The sequence below is a fragment of the Dama dama genome, chromosome 8 (assembly GCF_033118175.1).
Source record: "Dama dama isolate Ldn47 chromosome 8, ASM3311817v1, whole genome shotgun sequence".
NCBI classification, from domain to species: domain Eukaryota; kingdom Metazoa; phylum Chordata; class Mammalia; order Artiodactyla; family Cervidae; genus Dama; species Dama dama.
In genome coordinates, this window is record NC_083688.1 from 31480831 (window position 1) to 31496462 (window position 15632).

The window sequence follows — 15632 nt, forward strand, 5'->3', positions numbered from 1 at the left end:
GATGAAACAGAATGCAAGATAAGTATTTCTGTTGTTAAAGAAAATAAGAGACCCAAAGAAATCATTGTGCTCAAGGGTGGAACAAATCCTTTGTGTACTCAGAGAGAATCCAGGACTCCTTCTTTTCAGGTGTCAGGAGTTTTAATCAATACACTTCTGCTCTTGTTTTTATTCTATTTCAGAGAGCTGCTCTGAAGTCTTTCCTACGTGTAACTCAACTATTTCCTCTAAGAGGTGGGCTCACTCAAATGTTTGTTTCCTCCTTAATAGGTTTATATTTTTAAAGATGTGCTGACATTTAAGGACAGGTTTTATTTTTATGGAAACGGGAAGCATATACTACCCAGGATACTTTTGATAATTTTAGCTGTTTCCTGTTGCCCTTAAAGAAACAAGAAGTCCAGAAGATTTTAGCAATAGGAAGCTGAAATGGTTAGCATTATCCCACAAGAAGATTAAAGAGGGCAGAGGAAAGCATTAGCACATAATGTAAAATGATGGAAATCTAGGTTAGACCTTTTAGCAGGCTGGACTGTTGTCCTTTGAGGGGTGACTCTGAGACCTACTAATGGGCTTCCACAATGGCTGCCAATCATCACGGCATTTCTACTCCTTACTGAGATCAAGGGCAGCTTGTGTTCTCAGTAAAGATGCCAAACTCAAAAAGAAGTTATTTTTGCTATTTTTTCTTAAATCTTATTTAAATAAAAATCTTGCATAGCTATAGCATCAATATACTGTTTTCTAATTTGTAATGTGAAGCTAGGTCATGCCAAAAGGGAGATTATTTGACTTAACTCGACTACAAGGACATCAAGTCAGTCAATCCTAAAGGAAATCAGTCCTGAATGTTCATTGGAAGGACTGATGCTAAAGCTGAAGCTCCAATACTTTGGCCACCTGATGTGAAGTACTGACTCATTGGAAAAGACTCTGATGCTGGGAAAGATTGAAGGCAGGAAGAGAAGGGGATAATAGAGGATGAGATGGTTGGATGACTTCACCAACTCAATGGACATCAGTTTGAGCAAGCTCTGGGAGTTGGTGATGGACAGGGAAACCTGGCATGCTGCAGTCTTTGGGGTTGCAAAGAGTCGATCACATGACTGAGTGACTGAAGCAAACTGACTGCCTTCAATTAGAGTTGTAATGATTTAAGTAAATACTATTCATTAAACAGAAGTTTACTGACAGTCTCCTTTGGGTAAGGCACTATGTAAGGCCTGGGACACAATGTGACCCAACACACCAAGGATTCTAATATGTTTACCATCCAGTAAAGGATACGGAGGGATCAAAAACCACACACAAAAATGTAAATTGCAGCAATAGTAAGTGTTGTCAAGATTAGCGCAGTGCTATGGATGTTAGAATAGACATTTTTCTTTCTGGCTTAATTCACTCTGTATAATGGGCTCCAGTTTCATCCACCTCATTAGAACTGATTCAAATGTATTCTTTTTAATGGCTGAGTAATATTCCATTGTGTATATGTACCACAGCTTTCTTATCCATTTGTCTGCTGATGGACATCTAGGTTGCTTCCATGTCCTGGCTATTATAAACAGTGCTGTGATGAACATTGGGGTACACATGTCTCTTTCAGTTCTGGTTTCCTCGGTGTGTATGCCCAGCAGTGGGATTGCTGGGTCATAAAGAAAAACATCAATGCAGTATACTAGCACATATATGATGGAATATAGAAAGATGGTAATGATAACCCTATATGCAAGACAGCAAAAGAGACACAGATGTATAGAATAGTCTTTTGGACTCTGTGGGAGAAGGCAAGGATGGGATGATTTGAGAGAATATCATTGAAACATGTCCTTTGTCCTAAACCCAAAGGAAAGGCATTCAAGGGCTTTAAAAGGAGTATGTGTGACATCTTTATATGTGTGTTTCGAAAAAATCATTGTGGATACAATCTGGAGAACAATTTGGAAGGGCAAGAATGGACAACAGAGCACATATCATTGATCAGACCTTACTGAGAACTGTTTTATGAAAGCAGCTTTCAGTTTACAAGAGAATAAAGCTGTGAAGGATGTCAAGAAATTTAATCCAACATTCTCCTTTCAGACCAGTGGATGTTACACACTTACAGGACAAATGACTTCATAAAGTCTCCCAGAAGAGAAATATCTACCATATCTCTGGGGAACAGATATTGACATTTGACTTTATTATAGAGGAACCCATTTCAATGTTTTAGAATGCTGTGCCTCTTACTGGATAACCTTCACAACAACATTGAGAAGCAAGTCGGTATCATAATTTTGATTTTACAGACATGGACTTTAAGAACTCAGATGCAGAGAGTACTGACATATCCTGGGTCATGAAAAAAATTTAGTACCTGTGCTAATTGGTGACTTTCCTCCTAACCTTCCAGTTCTCTAAGTTGTTCAGATGACTTTGCATTCATCAGAAATGTCCTGGAGCACATAAAGTTGGACAGAATTCAAGTTATAATGTTTTAGACTTGTTGGATGTTTCCCTGAAGTTATTCTAAGTGGGAAGCTATACTCTTGACCTCAGCTTATACTTTTTATGTATACATGTGAATTTTCCACCAATCCCAATATGCTTGTTAACTTTCAAAGATAGGTTGATAAACAATAGTTTTATGAATTTATAAGGGTTTTGCTAAGTTCTCAGCCCTGTTCCATACAGACTCACAAAAACTATGTGTTCAGTGTAGTGCCAGTGATGAGGTCTTCAAAGGGTTAGTGCATGTTGATCTCATGGAAAATCATGTACATAGGCATTTTATGCTGACTTTCTCCTTTTTTTTCCCCTTAGGTAATAACACATGAAGTCTATAAGCTGTTTTTAAATTAAGTCAAATTGTATTAATAACAGTAATATTCTTCCCTACAGGTTGATTTTAATGTATCTTATTTGACCTAATTTGTGATATTTACTCCTCATTTTCTAGAGTTTCTAAGAAACTTTAAACATGTGTTATGTTCTAAAATAATTCCTGGAGAATGTCAGTGGGAGCATGTTCCTAATTTCTTTCCCCTCCCAATGCAGGCACACTTCTAGCCTAGAATCTGAACTCAGGATTTTTCATTAGCTCCTTTTAAATTGCATTATGAAAAGTAGTTTGAATAGTTTTATTATTCACAATGGTAAGGCATTATCAGAGAAGAAAATAATTCTCATGATAAAAAGACATTTTAATAGATACTGAAATGCATCTTTGAAATGCTGGCAAAGCATATAAGGTTACATCTGGGTCAATTAACTATAATTTCCTGGATAATTTAGGAAAAAGCCATTTATTTTTAACTAAAACTTTTGAGAAACAGAAAACCCTGGACTTTATCAAAACTATGTATATTATTGCCTAAACCTCTATACTGTGTCAGGCTAGTACTTCCTGAAAAGATTTCTAACTTTGCCATTATTTAGTCTCAGTATTTTTAATTTTTTGGGTCTTGTAATTGGCTAAATAGAAGTCTAGAAGAGTGAATTTAGTGTGTAAAATTAGTAGACAATAGTAGAAGGAGGAACAGGATAGTAACATTGCCTCAAAGTATCTCTCCCCAAATAGTAACTTTACTGGGTAGAAACCTAGCCAGTTTGATTCTCAGTGTTCACCTGTTCATCTGTTCTGAATTTTAAGAATTCAGTTAGCATTCTTATTACTAATGCTTTGAATTCTTTATCTGATATAGATTGTTTCTGTTTCATTTATTTTTGGTGGGTTTTCTCTTGCTCTTTCAATTGAGAACAGTTCCCTTGGCTTTTTATTTTGCTTAACTTTCTCTGCTTTTATGAATTTAAGTTAAAATTTAACTAGCGCAGTCTTGAAAGGGTGTCCTTATGTGGGAGCATCCCTATACAGTATGCGTACCTTTGGTAGGAGGGCTGGACTTGCTATGAGCAGAAGTCACCTGTCTTCATGGGATGCTGGTGGCCATCACTGTGGTAGGGAGGGGGGCTGGAGTCAAAGGAGCTAGAGCTGGAGCTGGTTGTGAGGTGGGATTTCCTCTCTGCTCAGGGGCTGTCACTCTCTTTATCAGGGGTGGAGTTAGATCCCAGGTTGATGGAGCAGAAGCTCTGAGGATTGGGTCCAAGTTGACTCTGTTCCCTTTAAATATGTGTTCTCCCCTCTGCCAGCGTTGGCATCCTTGCCACAGAGGGGAGCAGTGTTGGAGCAAGAGGGGCCCACGCAGACTCCAGGCTTGTGACCAGTCAGGGGCCACGGCAGGCCAGCCACAGAACTCAGGTGGCCTCCAGTGTGCTGCCTGTGCCGGCGTCATCGGCAGCGGCAGCCCCTGCTCTATCTGGGTCTCCTTGGTTCACCGCAACAACCAGCCCCCGCTCCCACCAGTCTGCGGTGGGGTCATGCCGCAGGGCAGGTGGGGCCCAGGTGGCTCTCGGAGCGCACTGGGCATGGGTTGTGGCGGTCTGGCTGCCGTCAGAGATCAGGACCACCCCTGGTGCACTGCCCGTGTAAACACCAGCTTTGGCTGCCCGTGCCCGTGCAGATGAAGCCTGAGGTCTGAGTCACCTCTGTGTCTTGTGTCTGAACTCTCTTCCCAGCCAGTCACAGCAACCTCCGCTCTAGTGTGGAGCTGCAAGGTGAAGTAGGTGCGGCTGGAACGTTTGCTTGGCTCAGGCTGGGATGCAGGCCTGGGTGGTCTTAGGAAAACAGGAGCAGTCCTCAGTCTGTCCTCTCTACCCTGCCCTGGGAGCAAGCCAGCACTCACACACTCCTCACAAGCGGAGCTCAGTCAGGCTTCCCACAACCCTGAGTCTTAGTCCGTGCAGCCCTTCAGCCAGCTGAAGGGGCTTATCTTCCCTACGTAGGACCCAGGATTGGGACTCCTAAAATGTGGCTCAGACTGCTCCTGTATTCTCAGAGTGGATCTCTGCTCATGTATTCTCCCTTTGTCTCTAAGTCTCCTCTCTTCGGGGCATAGATCTCAACCTGATTGCTTCTCTTCCCTTCCCTTCCTACCCAGTTACGTGTGGATCTTTCTTATAGCCTTGTTTCTACAAGAGTCTCTCTGCCAGTTTCCAATTTTATCAGTGAAGCTTCTTCCACATATGGATGTATTTTTGATGTGTTTTTGTAGAAAGTGAGTTCCACATCTTCCCACTCTGCCATCTTGATTGATCTCCTACAAAGAAAGGTGGGTTCTATTAAGTATGGGAAGGTACTACACAAAGGCACAAATACCAGGGTATGAGGCCCACTGGTCGTCGGCCACACAGTCTGTGTAAAAACACACAAACTTGTGCATTCTCTCTTGACAGTCATATTAACTGTCAATCTATTTTCATAGTTACTTAAAGACTTCAAAATTCTTAATAACTGTTTTTTTTTACATTGAATTAATAGCTTCCAAAGCATACCATTGTAGCAACATTTTACTCTTACTCTAATAAATATATATATGTGTGTGTGTGTGTGTTAATTGACACAGAATTTCAGTATATAAGCCAGCACATAAATTTTTATTCCAAATGATATCTAGAAATTTTGCCAGTATTTAAAAAGAACAATGAAGATAATAATAATACATCCAAATGGCACTTATTACTGACCATGAAATTCTGGTTAGGTACAGTGATAACATACATGATGATATAATACAACCATTAATCACATTGGTTCAGGGATACCTGAAATGACACTCAGGTATTCAATGCGTCATCTTACAATGGCTGAGTCTGTGGGGCATACTTTAGTTAAATAATGAGACTAAAGCCACAGTTCAGAACAGTTCCGCTACAAAAGGCTTTGGTGAATTCTGGTAGGAAGCCCCATTTCCTCCTTATTAAAGAACTAATGCTAACTCTTAAAGGACTCTGGCCGTCTTAAGAGGTCAGTCTTAATCAGTTGAGATCCCCTTTGCCTTTTCCTTCCTCCAACTTGCTCTGTGCCAGAAGGTTTGATGTCTGAAAAGGACTAAGGGTCTTAATTCCTGATTATAAATGACTCAACTTTTGTTTGACAGGAAAACCAATCTCGTTCTTGTAATTTTATGCTACATTTTATCACCTACACAACAAGGAAACGTTGCTTGTACTCAAAGTTTAATGAAATCTCTTGTGAACATTTCCATCAGTTTTTGGTTCTCAACCCTAAAACCTCAGTGATTCAAATTCAGTCCAAGTTATCTGAAAAGAAACAGATGTCACACATTCCATTCCATTGTCTTTCTATCCGTAGGCATCCTTTAAATAATCTCTCTTGCCATAATTTTAAAACAAACAAACAAAAAATCCTTTAAGTATATGTGAAAGTGTTAGTAACTCAGTGTAGCTCTTTGCGAGTCTGACTCTTTGTGACCCCATGGACTGTAGCCTGCCAGGCTCCTTGGTCCATGGAATTCTCCAGGCAAGAATACAGGAGTGCATTGCCATTTCTGTCTGCATTTAAGTATATTCCTGAACACTATTCAGAGAGCAGGTTTTGGTAAATCATTTGACATGGGTTACTACCTCAGTTCCAGTTATTTCAAGAAAAGAGTCCAGAACACTTCTATTATGATGAAGTTGAAACTTTACTCATGCTGCTATTAAATGTGTAACTAAATTGCAGCTTCTTGTATTTTCTCTAATAGAATGTATCTTCTTTATAGTATTTTAGTCCACTGGATAACATGGAGGGGAAAAAAATTCTACAAGCTTGCTGATAGGCAGTTTAACAGTCCTTGCGAGCTTAAATAATGTCTTTATGATGCTCCATGTGTTTGGAATAAATCCTGTCTTTTAAATTTCTTCTCATTCCTTGTGATCCTCTTCAAGATGATGAGAGGTTTATTGAGCACTGGTTTTATGATCTGGAAGCATGAAGACCCAAGGTAATGGTGGTCTTTGGGAAATGGGAGGCTCACAGATCCACATTTGTTATGGATCCTCATTGGTTTCTACTAGAGTGACAGATCTTGTCTGTTCTCTGGACTTGTAACGCCTGAAACAGTTCTCTCATGGTTTGGAAAGTCATTCTTATACCTGCTGTTTGCTAAAATTATCTCTTCAGTGTTAGTTTCCCTACACTGCAGTCTCTTTGTTGTTCATCCAATATAGTTTACAGTAATTGTCTGAAACTTTCCCAGTTTTACGATCAATAATGCTTCTTCATAAGAAGTAGATAGCATTTTTTAAAATTACTGAAAGCAAGTTCTTTTTTTTCTCTCGAAGTATTTGAACATAAGCATAACTGTTTCAGAAACTTTTTTAAAAATCAAGAGTTTAAAAATGTTAGTTTAACATGTGAGAGGTTAGTTTTTAAATAACTACCAAGTTCTTTTGGATTTAAATTTTTATTTGATATTGATTCCTTATGATTGCTGAACATATGCATGTCCTCAGATTACTGGGGCCCTGTATCACTAAGGGTTCTACCAGAAAAGCAGAACCAGCGGGAGATCTATATTAAGAGATTTATTGCAAGGAATTGCTTATGCAGTTGTGGGAGTTGGCCAGGCAAGTCTGAAATCTATAGTACAGGATGTCAGGAAGGACAGGCTGGAACTCTGTCTGAAGCTTCCATCCACAGGCTAAATCTCTTCTTTATTGGGGAAGCCTCCCTTTCACTCTTAGTCTTTCAATCATTAAATCAGACCCACCCAGATAATCTATTAATATTATACTCTTACTTAAAGTTAACTGTTTATGGACTTTTATCATATTTACAAAATACCTTCACAGCAACACCTAGATTAGACTTTGAATGAGTAGCTGGAAATTGGGCCTAGCCAAGTGACACATCTATAGATCATCTCAGGTCCCAAAATGTCCATCCCGAGTTTCTCAGTGTTGCATATGATGTAATTTTCTGTCCTTCATACCTTTAATCATAGAGGTTATGTCCATGTTTACCTGCTATTTTTTTATATTTAAACGGATTGATTCTAACCAACAAAGAAGAGGCAGTATAGTTGGTACATTCAAAATGTAGGAAATGCGTGTTCATACAAATCATACATGGTGTTATTAATTATTTTAAAGCTTTGAAGCTGTTAATTAATTAAAACTTTTAATTATTTTAAAGCTTTGAGCTAACTTTGCTAGTTCAGACTTTATATTTAATCAAAAGCCTTCAAAGAACAATATTCTCTGAATTTAAAGTATAACCAAGAAATCTTGGTTTATTGAGTGTCATAAACAAGTCATTTCCTGCTAATTTTTTTGCTCTGTGCTGAAATTACAATTTTTAAAATACATTTGTACATATTTGTTCAACATTATCATGATAGTATGCTGCTGCTGCTGCTAAGTTGCTTCAGTTGTAATTTCCTCATTAAATCTACTTCCATGTTTTCTTACTGACTCGCTGCAATTAGTCTTTTTATTTGCTTCACTATATAATGTTAAGGATTTAAATCAAAGCCTTAATGTATATTAAAAATAAAAAAATAAGTTATAAATATTGCCACAGAGTATTAATTTTACAATTTGTATGGGAATTTAAAGATTCTTTTCAGTTTGAGTTATAATAAGAGATATGTGGTGATAGTGGTTTTTGTCCAACTCTTGTGACCCCATGGACTGTAGCCTGCCAGGCTCCTCTGTCCATGAGATCCTCCAGTCAAGAATGCTGGAGTGGATTGCGATTTCCTTCTCCAAGAGATATGTAATAATTGGCATTTTCACATTAGGAAAAGGGTCTAGATAAGTTTATCAGTTCACTGAAAGGTTGAACATTTTTGTCATATCATTTGACACTTAATTGTTCATAAGATGGTCACCCAGATGAGGTAGAATAAACTTACTTTAGGTTTTCAGAATATCATAAACATGAAAGACTCAAAATATTAAATCTTCAAAAGGGATTCATGGGCCCCTGAGAAAATGTCACAGATTCCAGAAGGGTCTACCATTCTACTCAAACTGCCTTGGGTATAAGAAACAGAAAATGAAAATATCTCATATATTCTGCTTTATGATGGAATGTTACTTTGAATTTGAAATATTTACTATGGAATTAGTCTCATTATATTCCTTGACTGTCATTGTTCTGGAGGTTCCAAGTGATCAACCATTATTTTAGCAAGTAATAACAGTAATTAACTGTAAGGAGTTTGTGAAATTTTTACTTCTTCAGAAGCTACCAGAGTTTCTTATGGTGAGAAAACAGCCTTATCCTAGTGACTGGTAAGCTGGGGTGTCAGTGCATCCCTCTAGCATCTGGAGGGAAGGAGTCATTCAGGCCTCAGAGAAGGAAGTAAAGCTACTCAGCAAGAGAGAGGGACGATTTTAACTGTCCCAGAATAGGAGGAAGAAGAGAGGAATGAAGAAAACATGAGATGGGAAAGAAGAGAGGGTACATTGGTGAGACTGGGAAGTCACACACTCTCCAGTTTGTAAGCCACTCATCTCCAATAAGGGGAAGCTTTGTTTTTATTTTTGTATACACACCACCGGTGGGTTGAGTTTCTTATCTGGATTATGTAGGGTGTTATTTCAAGCCACAAATGCAGATGTAGGAACTGGGCACAGCAAGGAGCTAGTTAACATTTAGTTGCCTGCATTTGTTGGATCATTTAATTTAATTCCCCAACAAATCTATGGGCTAAACATAACTCTTACCCCACTTTCTGGATAGAGCATTGGAGCCTCCAGAATCTAGGGAAAGTGGCCTCCGTGTCTGTTTCCTCGCTAAACTCCCTCTGCTCTTTCCTTCCAAATGCCTTGCTTCCTTGTTTGTCCAAACAAGTCTTTTAAAATAAGCTCTTGTAGTGTTCTCTCCTTTTACAGTAAGTCAGTGCCTTCTCTTTCAACATGATTTGGCATTTCTCACTTGGCCCCTAGTTTAGGGAATGAAGTTGCTGTATCAAAGTGGCATCTTGCCAGTGACCTCCCAAGGCTGCAGAACCATAGCATCAAAAGAACTCCATTTCAGGGGCTCCTGGTGCTACACAAAATGCTTGTTGTTTGCTCTGAGCAATGAACTTTCATTATTGAAGGCAGGCTGAAGATTTGCAGGTCAAGCTGTAGGTGAGAATGGGATTATGTTTCCCATAAGAGCCTTAGTTGTAGGAAAGTTTCTGCAAGCCTCTCAAAGAGTTTTGAACAAGTTTCTTCTTTATTGTGGCCTTTGTATAGATCATAACCAGCTTTTAAAATAGTTCCATGGTCCAAAGAGAAAGCCTGAGTAGTAGCAGAATGAGCAAGATTAGCTTCATTACGGTCATTCAATTTGTCATTTTAGATTGAGATATATGCATTTTGTGCTACATGTGTTTCCCCTAGGAAGAAGTTTAATGTATAAACAATAAAAAATTAGCAAATGTTCAGTTATTGACTTTAAATTGGTTTTGAATTTGTGAGTTTAGAAAAATACTGTGGATAAATCTAGATGCTACAAAATTTGGTTCAAAAGATCTGTCCAGTTCTCTGTAGCAAGACTTCCCTGATATGCCATATGTTCCACTTGTCATATGCTATCATTAAAGCACTCATTAAAATGTGTATCTGGAGGGCCAGATGTTTCATTTTTATTATACACCATTTCTTCATATTTACAATCCATGTGTGCTTATATAATGCCTAAAATTTTGTGAATATTTTTATATACTTATACATATGCTTTTGTATCTGTAAAATCTATATGGGCATTTTTTATATCTATATACACACATACAGAAATAGATTTTCTGAGTATGGAGCTGTGAATTTATTCCATTCTATTTAAAAAATACATTCTCTTGTTCAGAAGTCAAACTATCATATACTGATATACATGAAAACAAATTACTCCTTTCCATTTCTCTCTGGTATCTTTTCTTTTCCTTCATTCCAAAATATGGCTTGTGGGGCACCTGATGAAAGGGAAATGCTATTAAAGGAGCCACATGAAGGGGCATGAAAACAGACTTTAATTCTGCAGACATGACAATTAGTGCTTGAATCACCAGACTTTTAAACAAAAAAATTTTGTTATTGGTTCCAATTGAAATCATTGACCAGTTCCTTCTCTAATCTAGGAGTAGTGTTCTCTCCTAGAGAGATAAATAAAGAAGTAATACTAGATAAAAACACAGCTTTGTCTTTTAAGCTGTGTTAGGTTTTTTTGTGGGGAAAGACATAAGTTGAGAAGAAAACAATGATAGTATTTTTCATTGTCACTTTTTCCTCTAAAGTGGAGAATTGATTAAAACTTATATTGCAAAAAGTGTGTGTGTGGGGAGTGGGAGGGAGAACTGATCATATATGTCAAATCTTCCCTTAAGTTTTAATGAGTTGACTAAAAAAGGACCAATTAGTTTCTGTTTCTTATCCCCACTAGATTATAGCATCATATATAGTAAAATTAATTCAACACACTTTACCAGTTTGACCAAGTAAATTACTACTCATCCTGGATGAGTGGGTGAGTAATTCTTTGCAAGATTGTTAATCACTCTATAATTCCCAGAGTTACATGGCTCAATGATAAGATAATCATTAGTTATTAATATCAAAATGGTTCTTCTTACAAGACCATGTTGTTTGTGATGGGGCATTCTGTACCACTGTATCATCTTGAAGAGAGAAGTTGCCTTTTAACTTAGTTTGAAGTGAGTCTTGTTTAAACCTACTTAAAATTTGTTTTACTTCCTGATTTTGTGAATCAGATTGTTACCAATTGCTTCTTGACTTCCGTGGTGGCTCAGACAGTAAAGAATCTGCCTGCAATGCAGGAGATGTGGGTTTGATCCCTGAGTCAGGAAGATCCCCTGGAGAAGGGAATGGCTACCCACTCCAGTATTCTTGCCTGGAGAATCCCATGGACAGAAGAGCCCGGCAGGCTATAGTCCATGTGGTCACAAAGAGTCGGACACGGCTGAGTGACTAACACTTCTTAACACAATTCTAACCACATAATCTTCGGAGTGTCTCAGTGTGGATAAAGCACCTGAAAATCCTGAATCTGATACCTTCCTCACACCTACCTGTTTCATAGCATTGGCTATCACCACCTTTCATCACAGGTTGATCTTAGGTAATGAGGTATTAGCAATTAGTGCCTCATTATCATAAGCCTCTGTTGGAACCCCACCCTCCTCATAGAAGGATGATGCTGTTATTTTTGCCATGAGTTGGCTTCAGTTTCCCAACTTATTTCACATTTCCACCTAGGTTAAATGCGCACACTTGCTGTGTTTTCTCATCCATGCTTGCCTGTTGGAGAACAGGTTTTGCAAACACAGAGACTTGGGTTCAAATCACTGTCCTTACACTCATTAGCCATGTAACCCAGAAAAGCTACTTGACCTGTGCCTCCTTATCTATACAGCAGAGGCTGTAATCTAACATCACAAGTTTATTATAAAGATTAGATCCTAGGGGTGATGGGCGTCTCATAGCATCTAAATGAAAAAGTCAATGGTGAGGAAAAAATAAGTTGTCACTGATGCTATAAACAAAAACCAATTTGGAGATGAGGGACTAAAATTATGGATCTGGTTCCCATAAAAATTCCTAAACTATTTCATTTCATCATTAACTCATTTCCACATTTTTTTTTCTCCCATTCAAAACAAGTTTCAGGTCTCAACCTGAATTTGTTGTCCTGCTACCTTTTTCATCTTCTCACAGCCTCAATTTTATCCCATCTGTTTCTTTAGAAGAGTTGCCAGGAACTTGCCATTCTACATCTTCAGTATGGCATCCTCTGATCTTCAGTGTTAAGGTCCCCCACTCTCCAAACTTTGTTGTTTACCACATCAAACCATCTCTTAGATTTAATCAGGCCAGAGTTCTCACCATTCTCCAGGGATGTAGAATTAATCTCTAACCCTTAGTTTTGATAGGGTACAGTCCTTTTCTTCAAGGGGCTGGGAGTATAGTTGAGGAGGTCAACTGACTGTGGCAAAGGCTGATTCAGGAGTTGACTCTGAACAGTGGTCTATGATAAAACAGATGAAGGGGTGATTAATTCAGCCAGGAGTCGGGGTGTGGCAGGTGGAGGGGCTGGGAAAGGCTTCAGAGAGAGACTAACAATTGAGTCAGTCTTTTAAGGAGCATGATTTTATTTTGGGCAGAGGGAGACTAGTAACAAAAAAGTAGATAGTCCTCATCCAAGGCATTACAGCAGATGGCAGGAGGGATGGCTGAGACTGGAGAGACGACACCTGATGGGGCTGGCAAGGACCGGGCTAGGAAGTTCTTTGATGCTCTACCAAGAAGCCTGAAAAGAGCAGTGTTCCTTTTTCCTGAATCCCTGGTGTAGTTATTCTTTGTGTGCTTATTCTTGGCACTAAAAGAATTTAATCCATGTGATTTGTAGGCCCCTGGAGAACCAGAAAAAACCCTGAAGCTCTCTCCACTTCTCCTCAGCTCTCCCTATGCAGTGCAGTACACAGGACTGGAGGTAGTGTGACCCAGAGAGGAAAAGTACAGACACACAGTCTGGGTTCCCTTTCTGCTGTTTCCATCGACTCCACTTCTAACTGGGAGAACTTAGGCAAGTTAAAGCATCTCTGTGAATGTTACTTTCTTCCTCTGAACATGGGGATGATGCCAGTTTCTATGTAATTGACCTCATATAATGATTCAATAAATGTGTCACAAATGTTTGCTACTCAGTTATTCAGTAAACATTAATTGACCACCTACTACAGAATGAGACCTGTGCTACATTCATATTATACAGTGCTTAGTTGAATAGACAAGACTTTAAGATCTAGAATTTATTATTATTACTGTAGATCTGTGTGTGTTTTTGTGTGTGTGCTCAGTTGCTCAGTCATATCCAATTCTTTGTGACCCCATGGACGTAGCTCGCCAGGCTTCTCAGTCTATGGAATTTTGCAGGCAAGAATACTGGAGTGGGTTGCCATTTCCTACTCCACGGTATCTTCCTGACTCAGGGATTAAACACATGTCTCTTGAGTCTCCTGCATTGGCAGGTGGATTATTTACCACTGTGCCACCTGGAAAGTCCTTTAATAAATACTATTTTAAAAATTAATGTATTTCTGCCACATTAACCTGTGGTTGGATCAATTCCCTCAGGCCCTGGTCCTGGAGTGTGTTATTTGACTGGTTGACAAAAATTGCCACATCCAACATTTAATATAGCCCACCAATTACATGATTGTATATCTTTATTAGAACTCTTACCCTACCTAATTAGGTTTAGTAGATGAGACCAACCTCAGGAGGATGACTATGCATGCACAAATCTAATTCTTAATATGGCTTAATTTTCCAAAACTTGGGCTTCCCAGGTGGAACTAGTGGTAAAGAACCTGTCTGCTAATGCAGGAGACATAAGAGATGCGGGTTTGATCCCTGGGTCAGGAAGGTCCCCCGAAGGAGGGCATGGCGACGCACTCTAGTATTCTTGCCTGGAGAATCCCTATGGACAGAGGAGCCTGGCAGGCTACAGTCCATAGGGCCACATAGAGTCAGACATGACTGAAGCGACATAGGATGCACATACACGGAAGGCAGAAGTCTAGAAACCTTGAAAAACTAATTTTCCACAAGCTATTCCACAATAAAGCTATATTTTTATTTTTATTGCTGGAGAAGTGAGCATCAGTACTGTGCAAGTTCCGGCAGATATGATGACCCCTTGCTTAATAAAGGGATGCACTTTTCAGTTCCAAAGACATAGAGTCACCAACCGGTGAGACAGGGGTGGGAAGCAGATATTGTGGACCAAGAATTTAGAATCCTTCCTAAAGACAATCTGGATCTGCTGGCCTTAGGCAGATGCACTGGAAAAACCAAGTTCTGTGGCAGATTACCATAGTCCTGCCAAATGGAGTAATTTAATTTCTTAGCACAACTACAAGAATAACATCTGTAAACAACTTACTGATAAATGTGTTCTTTCATGGATTGTATTGTTCTAACTTTGTGTATTTAGTGCTCAGTTTAGTTTTTGCTTCAGTTCAGTTCAGTTCAGTTCAGTTACACAGTCATGACCAACTCTTTGGACCCCATGGACTGCAGCACGCCAGGCTTTTCTGTCCATCACCAACTCCTGGAGTTTACTTTCAACTCATGTCCATTGAGTCAGTGATGCCATCCAGCCATCTCATCCTCTGTTATCCCCTTCTCCTCTGGCCTTCAATCTTTCCCAGCATCAGGGTCTTTTCAAATGAGTCAGCTCTTTGCATCAGGTGGCCAAAGTATTGAAGTTTCAGCTTCAGCATCAGTCCTTCCAATGAATATTTAGGATTGATCTCCTTTAGAATGGACTGGTTTGATCTCCTTGCAGTCCAAGGGACTCTCAAGAGTCTTCTCCAACACCATAGTTCAAAAGCATTAATCCTTCAGTGCTCGGCTTTCTTTATAGTCCAACTCTCACATCCATACATGACTACTGGAAAAATAATAGCTTTGACTAGATGGACCTTTGATGGCAAAGTAATGTCTCTGCTTTTTAATATGCTGTCTAATTTGGTCTTAACCTTTCTTCCAAGGAGCAAGCGTCTTTTAATTTCATGACCGCAGTCACCATCTGCGTGATTTTGGAGCCCCCAAAAATAAAGTCTGTCACTGTTTCCATTGTTTCCCCATCTATTTACCACGAAGTGATGGGACCAGATGTCATGATCTTAGTTTTCTGAATGTTGAATTTTAAGCCAAACTTTTCATTCTCCTCTTTCCCTTTCATCAAGTTCTTTAGTTCTTCTTCGCTTTCTTCCATAAGGGTGGTGTCATCT